This window comes from Chlorocebus sabaeus, chromosome 26 (assembly GCF_047675955.1).
Source record: "Chlorocebus sabaeus isolate Y175 chromosome 26, mChlSab1.0.hap1, whole genome shotgun sequence".
NCBI classification, from domain to species: domain Eukaryota; kingdom Metazoa; phylum Chordata; class Mammalia; order Primates; family Cercopithecidae; genus Chlorocebus; species Chlorocebus sabaeus.
Window position 1 is genome coordinate 16,232,921 of NC_132929.1, and position 16,882 is coordinate 16,249,802.

Sequence of the window (16,882 nt, forward strand, 5' to 3'; positions counted from 1 at the left end):
CACAGACCAGCCTCAGAGAGAACAATTATGTTTCCATTTACCCTGCCAGGCAGCCGGATGCTCTAGTTTTGCCCTGGAAGACACGAGAGAGTAAGGGCCGGATAGATAAGAGGGAATTTTCTTGAAGGAAAAAAGGTATTCTGGGCCCAGGAATATCTCAGCACAGGCAGTACCTCCACTCCTCAAAGGTGGCCGGTGGATCAGTGGCAGAAGTACAGAGGGCTGCCCTTGCTGGCAGGAGAAGGAAGGAAGGAAGGAAGGAAGCAAGAAGACTAGGGCTATGCTCGTGCTGGCAGAGAGAGACACAGCTCCAGATCCAGATCCATTCAGATGCATCTTGTGCCTTGTGCCCCTCCAGCAGCAAACACGGGTGAGCATGCACGCGGACACGCATGCCTCCGCACACACTTTCAGAGAGGCTGCCAGACACGCTGCAGGAGCAGAGGCAAGGAGCGTGAACACGCAGCTGCTTGTGGAAGATAAGCCCAGCGCTGGGGGCTGCCTGCCTGGCCTGTCTTGAGAGTCCCCTTGCACATCTGCCTGGGCTCCCAAGAGGCAACCTCTACAAAGATACGTGTTTTCAGGACAAGCTGCCCCCTCCCGCAAAATCTTTCTGTTTACAGGAATGGAGTAGCAAAATCCCTTAGTTCATATTTGAGTCCTGTCTGATGCTGACAGGCTGGCCAGGGCTGGGCATACAGTAGGTCTCTTTACTTGCTGAAGTAAACTAGTTAAATGAAATTTACTATAAGATAAATGAAGATAACTTTACTATAAGCTATATGAAGATTCAAAACAGGGGGAAAGAGAAACCTGAAATAAGAAAAGGGGAGTGAAGGAAGACTTGATGTCCTTCATAACTGGCCTGCATCCTGCCCAGCCCCTCCTTTCTTTCCAGAAGCCCACCAGTGGCCCAGAGTGGAAGGGTGGGAGTTAGACCAGCCCAAGGTTGCTAATTAAGACTAGACTGTCAAGCACGGTGGCTCATGCCTGTAACCCCAGCACTTTGGGAGGCTGAGGCAGGCAGATCACCTGAGGTCAGGAGTTCGAGACCAGCCTGGCCAGCATGGTGAAACCCCATCTTTACTAAAAATACAAAAATTGACTGGGTGTGATGGCATGCACCTGTAATGCCAGCTACTCGGGAGGCAATTCTTCAAGAATTGTTTGAACCTGGGAGACTGAGATTTGGCCACTGCATTCTAGCCTGGGTGACAGAGTGAGACTCTGTGTCAAAAAAAAAAAAAAAAGACTGGACTGTTTGTGGATTTTATATGACTGCTGCTGCTTGAGAGAGCTGAGATCTGCTCTCCCTTCCTAAGATTGCTTCCAAGGCCCAGAGCTGGCTGGCAGCAGTTCAGAATCCCCACCTAGATATTGAGATCCAGCCAGTCCCAGCTCCTCTTGTACCTCTTCCCAGCCCCTCCCTCCCAGGTACCCCTAGGCAGAGTATACCCTAGGGTCCTTTGAGGCTGGAGAAGCAGGTAGTTGTGAAGTAGGCTGGCCTTTGGGACCTCCCTCTCCCCTGGTACCCTCCCTTCCTGGGAGGCTGCTTGGCTCCAGAGTGAAGAAGCAAGTAGGGGCCCTCAGTAGTCTTCTCCTTCCATGGCCAGGCTGCCCACCTGCTTGGAACCCGGCCACACACATCCCGGTGCCCCATTCACTGGCCCTCCGGGTTGTCAGAGACCTTCGTGCTGCAGTTTTTCTGCCCTCCCACCTGATCACCCACACCTCCAAGGGGGCTGCAACCTCATGTTCGGAACTCCTGAGCCTGGAGACAGGCTGTGGGGGGTGAGGCAAGAGCCCTGGAAGTGCCCCAGAGTGTGGAGCCTGTTGCCAATAGGGGCAACAAGACAATCTCTCTGCAGGACTGACTGTGAGGCCTCCCCAAAGAAGGATCGGGCAGAGAAATGCAGGCTCCTCAGCCCTGCCTGGGACATCTGCAGCTGCCTCAGAGCTCACATTGTGTGGATCCCAACAGCATTTCCCTCACTAATGAAGACCCGGCCCTCTCCCAATTCTGCATTCCCTTCTTCCCCAAGGCTGGAAACCCCCTATGGCCACTCCTGTGGGCTCAGCCATCTTACACTACAAGCTCCCCTGATAAGCCCCATCCCCCACCCAGCCTGCCCACTCACCAGGAACAGCCATACGACTCACTTCCCTGCTGCCCCGTGGAACCTTCATCTCTCTGTGCCTCAGAGGGTCTGCCAGGCCCCTGTGGCCCACCACTCCATCCCCTGCCAGTGGGTGCTCTGGCGTGGCCAGCCTCCTCACTCACGCACCTGTCCCCCAGCTGGCACACCCCAGGCTCAGCCCACTCGAGTGACCTGCCCCCACATCCACCAATCCCCTGCTCAGTTAAGAACTGGCATTTGCTGAGGGACCATTATGTCCCAGGGTGCCAGCGATTCAAAGACTAGTAACAGTATGGGGCCAAAAAAGTTTACGAGTTATTTGGGGAGATAGACATAAAAATTATGAGACATCTCAATTACTCCAATTTTAATGTTACCCATTCTTTAAGACCCAGCATGGCACTAACCCACTACATACCCACCTGTCTCTGGTTTGCTGCTGTATCCCCAACACTTTGCACGTGGCTCAGTGGAGCCCCTCTCCCTCCAAACAAATACTTGCATAATGAATGCAAAGCGGCGGGGGTTGGGGGGGGCAGGCTGCAGGGAGGATGACTTCTTTCCTTTGCCCTCCACCAAGCTTATCTAGATGAAATCAGATTTAAATAAAACATCAAGGGCGGCCTTGGAGCAGGGAGGGCAGGAGTGGGCAGGGGGGAATCGCAAGGCTTTGCCTTGAACTAAATTCTCCCATCTTTTTAGCAGCAGCTAAAAGAGCAGAGTTCTGGGGCCACAGCCTCTAGCTTCTTGGGGAAGCCATCTGGACTGCCAAAGCCAGAACTGTTTATGCCTCCAAATTTCAATGAGTCTGCCTTGTCAAACCCATAACCAATTGTTATCCAGTTGTTGAATGAATCGGGTCAGGAAATCTTATAGTAAAAATATGTACAAGTCACAAAAAGTACAAATGTTGGTGATCACTCCTGAAAACAGGCAAACTGGGTCAGGATGAGTGTGTTTAAAGGTAGGGAGGCAGAGCCTGGCACACAGTGTGGCTGCAGGAGGTAGTTTTCTAAGCTAATATGGCAGTCTAGCACTGTGGCCACCTGGCAGAGCAGTCAGGCTGCAGAGCTGCTGCGGCACAGGCAAAGGCTTGATTTCTCTGCCATTCATTCATCACTGAGTAGCTATTACCGAGAACCTATCATGTGCAGGTACCCTGTGGGCCATGGGGAAACAGTAGGACCCAGGCAGACGCAGATGTGGTTTTCACCCTAGCCTAGCCGGGGAGGCAGGTCTTAGCCAGGAATCACCGGCTTGCCAGGCTTGCCAGGAAGAAAGCATCGCAGGTTGCGGAGTGTGACTGAGCCTGAGAGATGAGATCAGAGAGCCTCCTGGCTGGGGCGGCAACAACAGTCAGTTCCAGATTTGGATCTTTATCCTGAGTGTAAGCAGGAGTCACGGAAGGGTTTAAGCAGCAGAGTGCTATGATGCAGTCTATTTTGGAAAGATCCCTCTGACTGAGAGCCCTCTGACTGGGGCAGAGTGGATGCGGGAGGCCGGGCTGTGGTTGGTCACAGAGGTGGGAGGAGATTCGAGGCTGGAGGCTCCAGTAAATGACAGGCTGTGGTGATGGATTAGCTATGGGTGGCGGCTCGGGAGGGAGAGGGAGGTGCCAAGGATGAGTCCAAGGTTCTTGACTTTTAAAACTGCCAGTGCCTTTACCCCACAGTGGAAACATTGGGAGAACACTGAGTTTGCTTGTAGCTGGAAGTTGGCTGAAGTGTATCTGATGTTCCTGAAAGACCATATTGATGTTTCAGTGTCAAAGAGAGTGCAGAAGGCAGGGAAAGGGTACTTTTGATAACGGCTTTGCCAAAGGAATATCTTTTTATAAAGAAATATGACAATCGACTTGCAACATTTTGCCCCCAGTCTAACAGCGAGATGAATGTTCCTCACAGCAACTTCATGTGTAAAATTCGAATGAGTTGCTAACAGACATTTGGAAAACATAAGAGTAGAGAATTGTTTGGGGAAGCTTATTTAGGAAGAAGTGATGGAGAAATCATTAAAAGTGACAAGGCTGGGATCTAAATCCTGGCTCCACTATTATTAACGTGACCCTGGGAAGTTACCGAACCTCTCTATGCTTCAGTTTTCTCATCAGTAAAATGAGAATAATAACATTATCTATCTCATAAGACTGGCTGGGGATTAAGAGTATGTGTAAAGAGCTTAATGCAGTGCCTAACTCATGGACTCTCTCCAGGAACATTACCTATCACAGAATACACCCTGACAGAGGGAAGCAACAAAGCAGGCAATTGCTGATTTCCCATAATCCCTTTCAACAAAGAAGAGTTGTTGTCCATATAACTAAGTGTAATTTTTATAAATGCCCTTATTAGATTTTTAAATGTAGTATAATATTCACAAACCAAGGGCAAAAATTGTCAGGCTTCTCATATCTAACTAAATCTTTTTTTGTTTTTTTTTGAGACAGACTCTCACTCCATCACCCAGGTTGGAGTGCAGTAGCTCAATCATGGCTCACTGCAATCTCCACCCCCGAGGTTCAAGTGATTCTTATGCCTCAGCCTCCTGAGTAGCTGGAACTACAGATGCGTGTCACCACACCTGTACAGATGGGGTTTTGCCACATCGGCCAGATTGGTCTCGAACTCCTGGCCTCAAGTGATCTGCCCACCTCGGCGTCCCAAAGTGCTGGAATTACAGGTGTGAGCCACTGTGCCTGGCCTACCATATCTAAGTCTTGATGTCACTTTTCCAGCTACTAATAATCTGGCCCAGTCTTGCTTAGGTCATATACTCTTTGATGCACTCTTCAGTTTCTGAGGATCATGCTTCTGCTAGGTGGAGTAGCTTTCCTAGGTCAGAAGCAATGCTATCTGCATGGTCTCTCAAGTCTTCTTGGTGTCTGAACAGTGCAGAGCACAGGTGGCACTGTGGTTGGTTAACACCATACTTGTGGCCCAGACTGTAGTCCCCCCAGAGGGTGTCTGCTGGAAAGGGCTGGTCCTGGCTCTTGCTGTGGGTTCACTGAGGTTAAGTGAGGGTGGCAAAAGAACCGCAGGTGATTCTCTCCTCTGCTCTGGGTTTTGCAAGACTAGAGAGGTCAGTGGCTGTGGCTGGGAGCCTGTAGGAGATGGAACTATCTCACCTTGAGGAATGAGATTAGGGATGCCACAGAGAATCTTTCCCGAAGAGGGAAATGGCTATACGGCCCTGGCCTTGGGAGGGTGTAGTGGAGAAGTCATGGGAAGAGGGGCTGGCCTCTCCCCCACACCTAGCAAAGGGAGCAATCCTGCCTTACTGAAGCCAGAGTGGGGCCCACTGCTGGGCGGACAGAATACAGCCACAGGCACTACATTGTCAGGGCTCCAGATGGGAGATAAGGAGTACAAAACAGAGGTGGAAGACTGATTCCAGCATGGAAGCAGGGCAGGCTTCAGGCATGGCCAGATGTGGACATGATGAAGTAGATTCACAATCGCTAATGTTCTGGGGGCACTTGGCTACATCAGGTGCTATTCTAAGTACTTTATATGTTTTAAGAAGCTGTAGAGCCAAGACTGTACTCAGAAAGTCTGCGTTCTTAACCACTACGCTATGTGAAATGTAGAAAGAAGAAAGGTTTTAGACCTATAAAGGGTTAGACCTCTATTTTATATGTTAAATGTCACATGAAAAAAAGCGAAGGTTTTGGAGCCACTCCAAGCCTACGTGATCTTGAGCACTTACTTAGATTCTCCAGGTCTCAGTTTCCTCATTTGTTTGTAAATTTGAGAGTACATTTACCTACCAGAGTTTTTGAGGGTTAAATAAAGAAACGTATGTTGAGTGCCTGTTCATGTCTTCTGTAAGACACCTGCCCCCTCTGGACCTCCTGCTGGCTTTGGAGGTTCTCAATACACTGTCCATTCCAGATCTGGATTTCCTCATCTTCCCAGGGGTCTGTATGTCTGGAATAAAGGAACCAACCATAGTGGATGCACCCCTGGACTTCCAGTCCACAGCACTGGGAGTTCCTCAGGGGAGAAGTCATACTCCAAGTTGATATCTGAGCAGATAAGTGTTCTGGTAACAGTGAAGGAGGTGACCCTAGAAGCTGAGGTCCCAAGCAACCCAAACCTAGATCATCGCAGAAATGTCATGTTTCTTGGAATGATTCTCCCGTCTCCGTGTATTTATCCATTCAGTTTCTATTTACCAATTGTTTACTATTCAGTTCACCAAGCATTATTAGGCAACTACTATTTGCCAGGTATCATTCCATGTTCTCAGGAGTCACCTAGAAGAGCCCACAAACTCTGGACCATGTTTAATTTCCCTTTTCGTCTCCAGCCTGGGTCCATGGATCTTGGAGTGTGCTCAGTAAACATCTGCTCCTGGGGCGATAATGAAGGTACTACTAGAGATTGGCATGAGAATGCAACAGGGCTCTCTGAGTAGGTTCAAGGGAAGTAGACACTGCAAAGGCCTGTACCAAGATACCCATCCATGTCTCTGTGGCCACAATGCAGGGCAAGGATCACACACCTGAAAACCTCCAGGGTTCAGGTCCCGTAAATGTCCCACACGGGCAAGGTGGGAGCATGGCAAACTGGAGCATGCCTACCCCATAAAGACTGCATTTGCTACTTAGTACCAACCTATTGTTGCAAGTGAAAATGTGTGCCAAGGGTAGCAAATCTGATTTTTTTCAAGAGAAACTGTAATCCTGGATTTTTATTTTAAGTCTCCAAAAATTCCAGCACTGGCCCCTAATTTTAATCTTTTTTGAAAGTCCCATAGACAGTTAAATAGAATTTGTCTGCCTGCTTACTTTTGCTCAAAGGCTACTAGTTTGGGAGCCCTAAGTGTGCCTGTGAAAGGGGAGAGGTAGAGGGCTGTGTGTCCTGGGGCCATCCTTCCTTGGGGCCAGGACTGTGCTAGACACAGGAAGCCATAAAGAGGATGTCAAAGCCATAGGCCTGCCCTCCAGGGGTTTATAATCTTATAAATAAAGACTTACAGGCAAAACAGCAGATGGTCAGGAATGTGTGAGGAGGAGACAGCTTGGAGTCCGTGGAGTTCAGGGCAGCAGAGAACAAGGTGGACTTGAGCTTCAGGAGAGTTTCACCTGAGCTTCGGGAGACCTTTCCAGGAAGTCAGGCTTGGACTCTGAGAATGAGGATTCTGGAGGAGTCTGGGAGATCCATAAACAAATATGAATGGGCACGACCTATGCTGGAGACCCCAAAGAAAAGCCCCAGGGAATCCGCTTCCAGGTGTCATGGGAAAAGGCTCACAGGAAAGGGCAGGGCTATATAGCATGAGGCTTCACTGACACCCCCACACCCGTTCCTATTGAAACTGGCCATCCCTGGCCTCAGAAGTCCAGTGGGGTCAGCCTCTCCAAGCTTGCAGAAGTCAGTGTTGGAGGCTTGGGTAAGTGTTCCAATTTCGGCTGGGGTATAAGCCCTGCCTGTGTGGCTCAGGCCAGGCATTAATGGCTCTAAGCCTCAATTTCCTAATTTGTGAAATGGCGATAGTAATTGCATATACCTATTGAGACTGGGGTGAGAATGAGAAAGCAATATAGGATGTCATTTGCCCCTGTTCCTGTATGGTTTTTATGACAAATGTCCACCACCAGTTTGTCTCCAGTAACGTGGGGGAAAAGCACCTGGAGGGCGAAGCGAAGCTCGTCCCCATGTTTTTCTTGTTACTGCTCTGGAAATGACATGGATTCTGGGAGCGCTGCCTATCTTAGAGGGCGAGGGAGGAGATGGAGCATGGGGGTCCCTCCATTTCTTCCCCCCCAGGGACAGAGATGGTAGAGCTCCTGGTGGGCGGCAGGCAGGAGCGGCTGGGGTTGGGGGCAGCGCTAAAAGAGGGCTCTCTTTCCTCCAGGGCACACCCTTTCCACCCAACACCCACCTGGGAGGGAGGGCGAGACCCAAGGTCAGAAGTCCCTGGAACAGGTGAGCACTGCGAGGGAACTGAGATGCAAGATCCTCCTGCCTGAACTCACACCCCCCGTGCTGCTCTCCCAACTCGCCTCTCGGATCTCAGACCAGAAGCGTCCTTTCCTCAAAATCCTTCTATGTTCTCCAACGCCTTTGGGACAGAGCTCCTTGGCAGGGTTTACAAAGCTTAGGTAGCCCTACCCACCTCTCCGGCCTCATCTGCTGCCTCACCCCTATACCACAGCTCTGCACCTTTGCTGAAACTGGTACTCGCGCTTAGGGTGTCCTCATCTTTCCCCCACCTATGGCAGCCTGCCCGAAGAGTGCCTGCTCCTTCAGGCTCCGCTCTCGGCTTAGCCCCTTCTTGGAACGTCCCCGCACCTCAACCCAGCCCCTCGCCAGGGGCAGACCCTGGCAGCCCTCCTTCCTCCTCAGCAGCCATTACGTGTTGCTGTCATAAAGTTATCACTCTGTTTTCTGTCTACTTGTCTCTCTAGCCCCTGCCCATCCCAGCCTCCGACTGCAGGATCCTGGAGAGCAGGAAAGCCTGGCTCCCCGTGGTAACCCTAAGGCAGGCCCTCTGCCTGGGGCGTCCTGGCACCCGACGCGGGCCGGAGAGCCCGGCGGGGGCGCGGCGAGGGGGCGGCCGGGCCGCGGGCTCGGAGCCGGGGCTGGGGGTGGGCGAGGGGAGTCCTTCACCCTTGTGGCGGGCCCCTGCCCAAGCCAGCCCACCCGGCCCAGCTCCCGCTCCGGAGCCGTGCCCACCGGGCCAGGTGATCTCGAACCTTCTCTCTCTCACACCCCAACAACAAACAACCCTCCGCGCTCTGCCTCTGGAGAAAGGAGGTGGAGCCTGACCTCAGCCGGAGGCTGCCGCAGCTGCCGGGGGGAGGGCTTGGAGCTCCAGCCCTTGGGGGAGCCTTTCCTCCAGGGAGTGGTAGGGGTGGGGGGCTTGGAGGGGGCTCCAGAGCGCCGGGGAACCTCTCCCCCGGCAGCATCGACCCTCCCCCAGCGAAGGGAGGAGGGGCGAGGGGGGTGGCTTCAGTGAGTGCCCGCTTCCGACTCTGTCCCTCTCTCAGGCTGGACTGCCCTCGGACACCTCCTCCCCCACTTACACCCACCCCCTCCTTGAACTCTGCAGTCCCAGAGGCAGGGTGAGACTGGGGACCGAGTGAGCCCAAGGGCTAAGATGCGACTCTGCGGGGCTCCCGGGAGCCGGGAGGGTGCCCATCCCCCACCCCTTGACGGTAGTCGGGGGTGTGGGCGGGGTGAGAAGGACCCCGGGGACACTCCGATTAGGTCTGGAGAGAGCCTGAAATAGGGTGCAGTCCGCCGTTGTTGGGGCTGCGGAGGAGGCGACTGGGGTGAGGGGCAGAGAATGAACCCCAAGAGAAAGGCATGGGGCCCCAAAGAGGGTAGGAGACGGGATTCAGAGGGCGGGAAGGAGAATGCAGAAACAGCTTTTACGGGGAGAGGCAGACTGCAAAGACGTCCCCTGGCCGGCAATCTGGAGGCTAGCGCTGGGCAGATGGGGGTTTTGGACACAGCGCCATGGACATGTGTTCCCCAAAGTCTGAGCGCATGCAGCCCCCTTGTTCCTTCTTGTGCGGAGACTGAGTCCCACACAGTCCCTACCTCACCGGGACCTCCCCACCCCCAAGGCCGGGGCCGTAGGTGCGTTTAGGAGAGGGAGAGGTCTTGTTCCTCACTGGGCGCTCAACAGCTGGCTCCTTGGTGGTAGGAGGCTACGTTGCCCCTCCAGCTCAAGAGTCAGGAGTAGCACTTCTACCTCCCCATCCCTAGGGAAGAGGGCCCCCGCAGGTGAAGACCAGACTTGTGCACTAGGATCTGCCTGGGGGCAAATAATTTCTGGAGATCCCTTTAAGGAGGGGTGTTCCAATCCCTTTAAGAGGGAGTGGGTCACAGCAAAAGGACTATAAAAGTCCAGCTTTCTTTATTCCCCCACCCCCCGGGGGCTTCCTATGATGGGGGAAGGGGCAAGTGCTGTTGCCGCATTTAATTGTTGCCTTGGTGTCCCTCCCGCAAAGAGCTGTGCTCTTCAGTTCGTCCAGTGGGGCTGAGGAGCCAGGTGGCTCAGTAAGTATTGCGGGGACCTAGACTTCAGGTGCTCTGGGGGTTGGGATGGGGGCCTGCCCCACTTCCAGGAAAGAAGATGGGACCCGGGCAGGGGTGCAGGGAGGAGAAAGTGGTCACTGCCACCACCGCAGGGACTGCACTGCTGCTGGGGTGCCCTGCCTGGTGCCAGGTGGTTGGATCTCAGGCCAGGCGGTCTTGGGGGACTGCAGCGGGCAGTGGCGGGGAGGTGCTGGGGCTGGGCTGGAGATGACGGAGCAGCCAGTCTGTCCTGGCTGTCAGTCTGGTTGTGTGTGGTGGGGGAGGGGTGCGCCGTGTGTTCTCTCTGGCCCTGGATGTTTTCCTCTCCGGCATCTCCCTCTGAGGCAGTTAACCCTTCCCGATGGGTCTGGAGGTGTCTGGGGAGAGACAGCCCCTGCCTGGCAGCAGCTGGGGGAAGACTCCAGAGACCTGATGGACCCATTCCTCTTTCTAGACCAAGTGCCAAACCCTTTATTCAGTGGGAGACCTCTGGGCTGCCAAACATACCAGGGAGAGGAAAGGTGATGGGCCCCAGGCATTGGCACAGCTGCCCAGTGAAGTGGGGTGGGGGCAGCATTCTCTCAGGAAAGGTTACAGGACCGAAGGAAGGAGGAAGAAGTGGAGCCCTTTCCAGCTGTGGAAGGGCTTTGGACTGGGAAAGAAGGAGGCCCAGTTGCAGAGGTCCCTGAAAGTTGGGTGAAGGAGGCTAGAAGAGGCCAAAAGATCCCTTTGGGGAACAGACAGGGTGTAGCCCCTGCCTCTTCTTTGCTGGCTTGTTTTAACAAGCAATAGAGAGGGAGGGGGGACAGAGGTGGCTCAATGAGCTGGCACAGGAGGAACACTCAGTGCTTTTAGCCAGCCTGTGTCCCTGCACCATAGCCCACTCAGTCAGAGCCTCCTGGGGCAGCAGATACAGTCACCCACACGGGAGGCTCTGAGAAGAGAACTCCTCCAGCGGCCAGGCAGGCACTTGTACGGTGGGCTGTCAAGACTACTCTGCCTCCTCTCCAGTCGGTATTCCTTCCTTTCCCTCCCACCGAGACCCCAGATAAGACAACTCTCCCCTGCTCACCCCAGGGCCCCCTGATGCCAACACCAGGAAGACACCCAGTCCTGCCACCTCATCTGCTACCATTTCCTCCACTGAGCATGGGCTTCCTGCCACTTGGGCCTCCTTCCCTGCCACCAGGTACGTTCCTCTTCCGACCCTCCCAGCCTCCATCCCTGCCCATTATCAGGCCTGAAGTGGCTGCCAAGGTCAATGCCGCCTGGGCTGCAGACAGGAGCCTGGCCTCTCTTCTGTCTTGGCCCGTAGCATGGCTCTGCTCCCGTGGCCACCACTGCTGTACCCTCCGCCACCACTGCTGTACCCTCCACCACCAATCTCTGACGAGTGGGGGCCACCATGGGGTTAATTTCCCCATAAGACAGACTGGGACTGGGAGAGGGGGAATTCTGTGAGGCAGGGAGTAGGGCTGGCCTGCTGTGTGTTGGGGGGCCACTGCCGGGAACCTCTGTCCTATCCAGGAAGGGGAGAGATCTTTCAGTGTCCTACTTTTACAGCTTTGGGGGTTTTGCTTTCCCCAAGGGTGGGAGGTGGGAGAGGTGGCAGTGGGAGAACCTGGCCCTTCGAGACATTTCCGTGCCACAGTCTTAGCTTTTAGCTCCCATTCACAAACTTTCCCTCCTTTAAATGTGTCCCCCCAAACAGCTAAGACAGTCTGGGCCCCCTGGACAGCTCTGGAGGCAGATGGGGAACTGCTTCTGGGGGAGGTTGTTTCCCAGCCATATTGGCTAGCAGCCCTGATTGTCTTAAAAGGCTGCCTGGGTGAGCGCTGGAGTCCCAAGGTCTAGGAAAGGCTGGGCGCTGTGTGTGGTGCAGGAGGAGCCCCTCCGAAGCCCCTGGGCCACACTCCAAGGCTGGGTTTTCCTTGCTTGCCTGGGCAGCCTCAGCACTCCAAGTGCCTCTCTCTGCCCAAGGCGTTCCTGGGGCCCAGCCCCTCCCTGGGCTGCTCCAGCGCTCTGGTGACTTGACACTACCCTTTCTGCCGCTGCTCCTTTTACCTCCTAAAGCTCCCCTCCCCCGCCTGAATTGGGAATGAGGCTTTGTTCAGGGGTGAACTCAGCATTTCTCAAGAACCTACTGTGTGCATATCCCGGGCTTAGTGAAGTGAAGTCCTAGGCGGGCTCTGGCACCACCAGGTGCCCAAGACACAGCTCCTTCCCGCACCTAACAGGGACTTCCCATCTCTCTCTGTGACCTCAGCCCGCTGTGCCCACCCACCCCACTGACCCCGCGAGCGTGCTCGGGCTTGGGAAGGCACGTCTGTGGGGGTGAGAGACGGAGCCACAGCATTCGGTGACTAGGGGGAAGCCAGGTAAGTGTCTACACTTGGTTCTCCCATAGCTTGGGGACGCGAGGGAGGGAGTCCAGCCGCTCCTGTCAAGCTGCCCGCCCCTTTCTCCCTCCCCCGGAGAGCTCTGATGTTCCCCGCGGTGGTGGAAGAGGGTGTGTGGGTGTCAAGGACTCACAGACCAGGCTCTGCTGTCAGCTGGAAATGGATGAGGGCTCCACACTCTGCTTCTGAAGAGGGTGAATTAGAAGCTGGGGTTGGGGGCGGTAGGTGAAGGGCAGAAAGAGGAAAAAGAGATGCGGGTGAGGGGTTACCGAGCCAGGACCGACCTTGCTGGAGAGGAAAGGAGACGTGGCAGGCAGGGAAGTCGGAAAGATGAGGCAAGGGCGGGAGGGGCTTCTCAGCAGTCGGGGCCCTTTTGCAGGAGTCTGGGGCCCTTTCTGCAGGAAAGGGGGGTTGTTCTCGCTTCATTTTCGGCTGGTTTTCCCGAAGCTTTGCCCTGGGGGCAGCAGCCTCCGGAGAGGGTGGGGTGTTCCTCGGCCCACAGTTTTCTCCCGCGCGTGCTGGGGAGGATATGGGGGAAAGGCGATGTGGAGGGGTGATGGCCAGGGCGGGGGTAGATAATATTTTTCCGGGGGGCTAGCAGCTGGGGGATTGGGGTCGAGTCATCGTGGGATACGGGCTCAGGTTCTGAAGACTAAGAGAAAAATCCAAGAAGCCGGCAAAGAAAATCACCCCTTGCCACCACCCTTGGCACCGCACCCCTCCCCCCAGGCCCCACCACTCCCCGCACCGCCTCCCCCGGCCGCCTCGTGCTGCCCCCTGCGTTGGGACGACCGACCCACGGTTCTGATTGGTCGGAGACCGGGAGGGGGAGCCGAGGGCCGGATTGGCTGGCGGAGCCAGCGCAGGGCGGGGCGGCTGATTGGCGGAGCTGGCCGAGGGGCGCGCTGCTGATTGGCTGGGGACGAGGAAGCAGGAAGGAGGGCGGCGGAGGCTCCGCTCTCGGGGAGTTTGTGGGGGAACCGCGAGCGGCGTAGCGGATCCCGGAGCCCGGCCCCCGCCGCCCGCCCGTCCGGCTGCCTGCCCCGCCCGTCCGGCCTCCGCCGTCCGCCCGCCCCGGCCAGGCGCGCCCGCCCCCCCCGACGGCCCCGCCCGGCCGCGGTCCCCGCTCCGCCCGCCCGGCCCCGGCCCCCAGGAGGAGGCGCTGACGCAGCAGCGTGGAGCCCGGGAATTGAGCGCCCCCGGGGGGTTCCAGCCGCCGGATTCCAGCCCGGCCGGGGCCTGCGGGCGCCCAGAGCCGCGCCGTCCGCGCCGCCCGTTCTGGTGAGTCAGGGGCCGGGGTCGAGGAGGGGGAAGGGGCGAGCTGGAGGGAGGGAGCTAGCGAGGTAGGCAGAGGAGCGAAGGGGGAGAGGACCGGCCGCCCGTCAGCGCGCCCCACCGAGTGCGCCGCGCCACCGCCCCCGCCAGCCCGGGAAGGGACGGACGGACGGACGACGCGAAGCAGGTGCGGCCGCCCGCCAGCTCGCGCCACCTCCCTCCCCTGGGTCCGGCACCACGGTCCCGCCATCGGGGAACGCGGCGCGCCTCGAGGTGACAGCCCCCGGGGGCCGCCTGCCTTGCAGGCCGGGGGCGGGGTGGGTGGCGGCCGCAGGGTGGCAGCTTGGCCGGGCGGCGGCGGCGCGGGCGTCCCGAGCTGCGGAGGGCGGGAGGACGCCGGTCTTTCCTCGCAGCCCCAGAGCCGGCTCGCCTCCGAGTGCGCGGGCGGCGAGGCCCCCGCCGCGCCCCCTCCCCCATCGCGGTCCCCGAGGCAAGGGGCCGCGGCCGGGGGCGGCGCCGCGGGATCGCCCGCTCAGGGTGGGGGGCGCCCTCCCGCGCTGGGAGCTGACCGGTTATTGCTGGATGGGGGGCAGGGGATGAGGGCCGCGCCGGGCCGGGGGCGGCGCGGGGGGGGGGGGTAGTATAGACCCGACTCTATCGGGCTGAGAGGAAGGGAGGCGCCGAAGACGGAAGGGGACCGGTTCGAAAAGCGAGTGTGGGCCGCGGGAGGCCCTGCGGGGACCTTGCGGGGCGGCGGCCGAGTCCGAGGTGGGGCGGGGGGAATCGAAGTTGTCAGACCGCCTCCAAGTGACAGCGGGACCCCGTGCTCGCGGCCCGGCCTGCTCTTGCCCTGCTCGCTCCACCGCCTCTCCTCCGGGGCTGGGGGCCGGGTCAGGTCGGGCCCGAGGGGCTCGCTCGGCGGTGAAGCGCTGGACAAAGGCGGCGCCGGAACGGGCGCAGGTGGTGGCGTCGGGGAGGGGAGCGGGTCCGAAGCACCCACTCCGAGGGGCGGGCGACGGGGCCGGACTCTGCCCTGGGGACTGCGGGGGCCGGGGCGCCCGCCGGGAGGAGCTGCGGCACTGGCTCGCTGCTCTAGCCGCTCGCTGTTGGCCTTGAGGCTCTGGGAAGTGGGGTCTACTCACCGGGGGCCGAGGGGCAGGGGTGGGGGTGTATGCTCATGATGTGCCCTGACTGGTGGCGACCGGGTGGCTACTCACCGAGGCGACAGACCCGGTGAGCCGCTCTAGAGCCTGTCAAGAATGAGTGGTTTTTCAGCAGGCAGTCTGCTTAGAGGCAGAAGTCCAACCCCACCTGGGACGTCTCCTAGTCGCCCATTGTCGACATGTTAGAAGTGCAGAAGACTAGTTGGATTCGGACAGGAGACACCCGCTCAGTGGGCTCCCGCCAGCCCTCCACAGCTGCCTCCAGCACTTTTCCTTAGCCACGAAGGTGGTACCCACTTAGAGAAATGAGAAGCTGAGTTTATAAATCCAGGCAGGAATTTAATAATGAGATAAAAAGGTTTCCAGTCCTTTTACTTTGTGCCACCTGAGACTTTCTTCCCTACGCTCTTCACCTCCCTGTCTTCCTCAAAAAAAGGAGAAAAAGGGCCCAGAGGGACCACATGTCTTGGAGGGACACCACTGTCCTTGGCCAGCTTGGAGGACGCTTAGGAACCACTGGCTTAAGCTGTGAGTGCCTCCAACTCCACCAGTGACCAGCTGTGAGCTGGATGTTGTTTACCTGCTTGTAAAAACTCATTCAGAGCTCCCATGTCTCCCGTGTGAACCCCACACCCAAAAGAAGAGTTGGGATCGTAAGGACAGGGAAACTCAGGCTGTTTTAGAATGTGGATTTTGCTGAGAATCTGAGTTCGAGTCCCACCTCAGGTAGGACTGGTTGGAAGCCGCTCTCAACTGTGGTTGGCTGTAATCTCACCTGGGAAAGCTGCTTGTCTGTCTTGTCAGAGGGGTAGCATGGGCATGGGAGTTTATTGATGGCTACCCCCCATGGACCTCCCGAGAATGATCTAGACCCCAGCCTGGATGGAGCTGAGGCATATGGGAAAGGGAGGTATTACCTCACTCAGGAGGCTAAAGTTTGTTCTGAGATAATTTAATTGCGTGTCTAAAATCCAGACAGTGATGATGAATCTCAAGGCCTTTGTGCCTCCTGTGAGGCTACACGATACGTGATTTCTTTTAGTGGCAGTCAGAAGGGGATGACCGGATCTGGCCACTGGAATATGAAGGGGAGGTGCCCAGATAGCATTTCCCTCTTTGGTGGGGCTCTTACCTGGTAGGAGACTCATGCCTGTCAGATTTGGGGTTAAGGAGGTTTTGCTCCAGCGAGTTTAGCCAGTGATTAGGTTCATTTTGATATCTCCCTCTCTTTCTTCCTTTCTGTTGCCCTCCTGTCCCCATGTCAGGCCTGTGTTGTTGTTATAACCTCCCTTTCCCTCTTGATTCCTTTGGCCCTTCTGATCCAGTCTGTATGCAGCTACCAGATCATTCTTCCTAAAACACCTCTTCCCCGTGTCACTCTCCTTCTCACAAACTTGCAATGGCTCCCCATTCCCTGCAGTCTGACCCTAGACAGTGTCCCCTTCAGCTCTTCCCTAGCCATACCAAGGACATTTTTTCTTCCTGCATCTTCACTCCTGCCACTCCCCTTCCTTTACTTACACTTGAATCCCACTTGTCCTTAGTCTGGTTGTTGCTTAGGCCACTCCAGGCCAACACAGTCATCTGCACCTGAGCTCATGACTCTGGATTTTCTAACCTGGTATCCTCTTGAGTGGTTTTGTAGGTTGGAAGTTTCTTAAGGACAGGAACAATATGAGTGTTAAACCTGTGTTTGTGTGTGTGTGTGTTTGTGTGTGTATGTGAATATTCTGGTATTTCTTGTACAGTGCTGTGCACATCATTTTTGTTTAGTGAATAAATGTGGTTTGTTGCTGAGTTAGGCAGGAACAAGGAGGAGACCTTCCTTTCAGCTTCTCCAGAAATGCTCATATTGGAGGCCTTGGAGGTTTCCAGCC

At 56.3% G+C, this 16,882-nt stretch overlaps 1 protein-coding gene and 1 long non-coding RNA gene across 7 annotated transcripts in view; one reads left to right on the forward strand and one right to left on the reverse strand.

Moving 5' to 3' along the window:
• Positions 1 to 2,490: 2,490 nt before the first annotated feature.
• On the reverse strand, positions 2,491 to 13,391 carry LOC103245831 (uncharacterized). Its single transcript, XR_502071.3, has 4 exons — positions 12,852 to 13,391; positions 7,117 to 7,290; positions 5,905 to 6,064; positions 2,491 to 3,876 (listed from the first exon to the last, which is right to left on the reverse strand). It is a non-coding gene; the product is annotated as an uncharacterized lncRNA (long non-coding RNA).
• Positions 12,336 to 16,882, forward strand: part of BAHD1 (bromo adjacent homology domain containing 1) — a 28,482-nt gene continuing 23,935 nt past the window's right edge. The window contains exon 1 of one of the 6 annotated variants that reach the window (XM_008017028.3): positions 12,336 to 12,546. The gene's annotated coding sequence lies outside the window, so the exon portion shown is untranslated. Of the gene's footprint in view, positions 12,547 to 12,738; positions 12,762 to 13,513; positions 13,849 to 16,882 lie in introns of those variants that run through there. The other 5 variants (XM_008017024.3, XM_008017027.3, XM_008017023.3 and 2 more) reach the window with 5 other exon arrangements.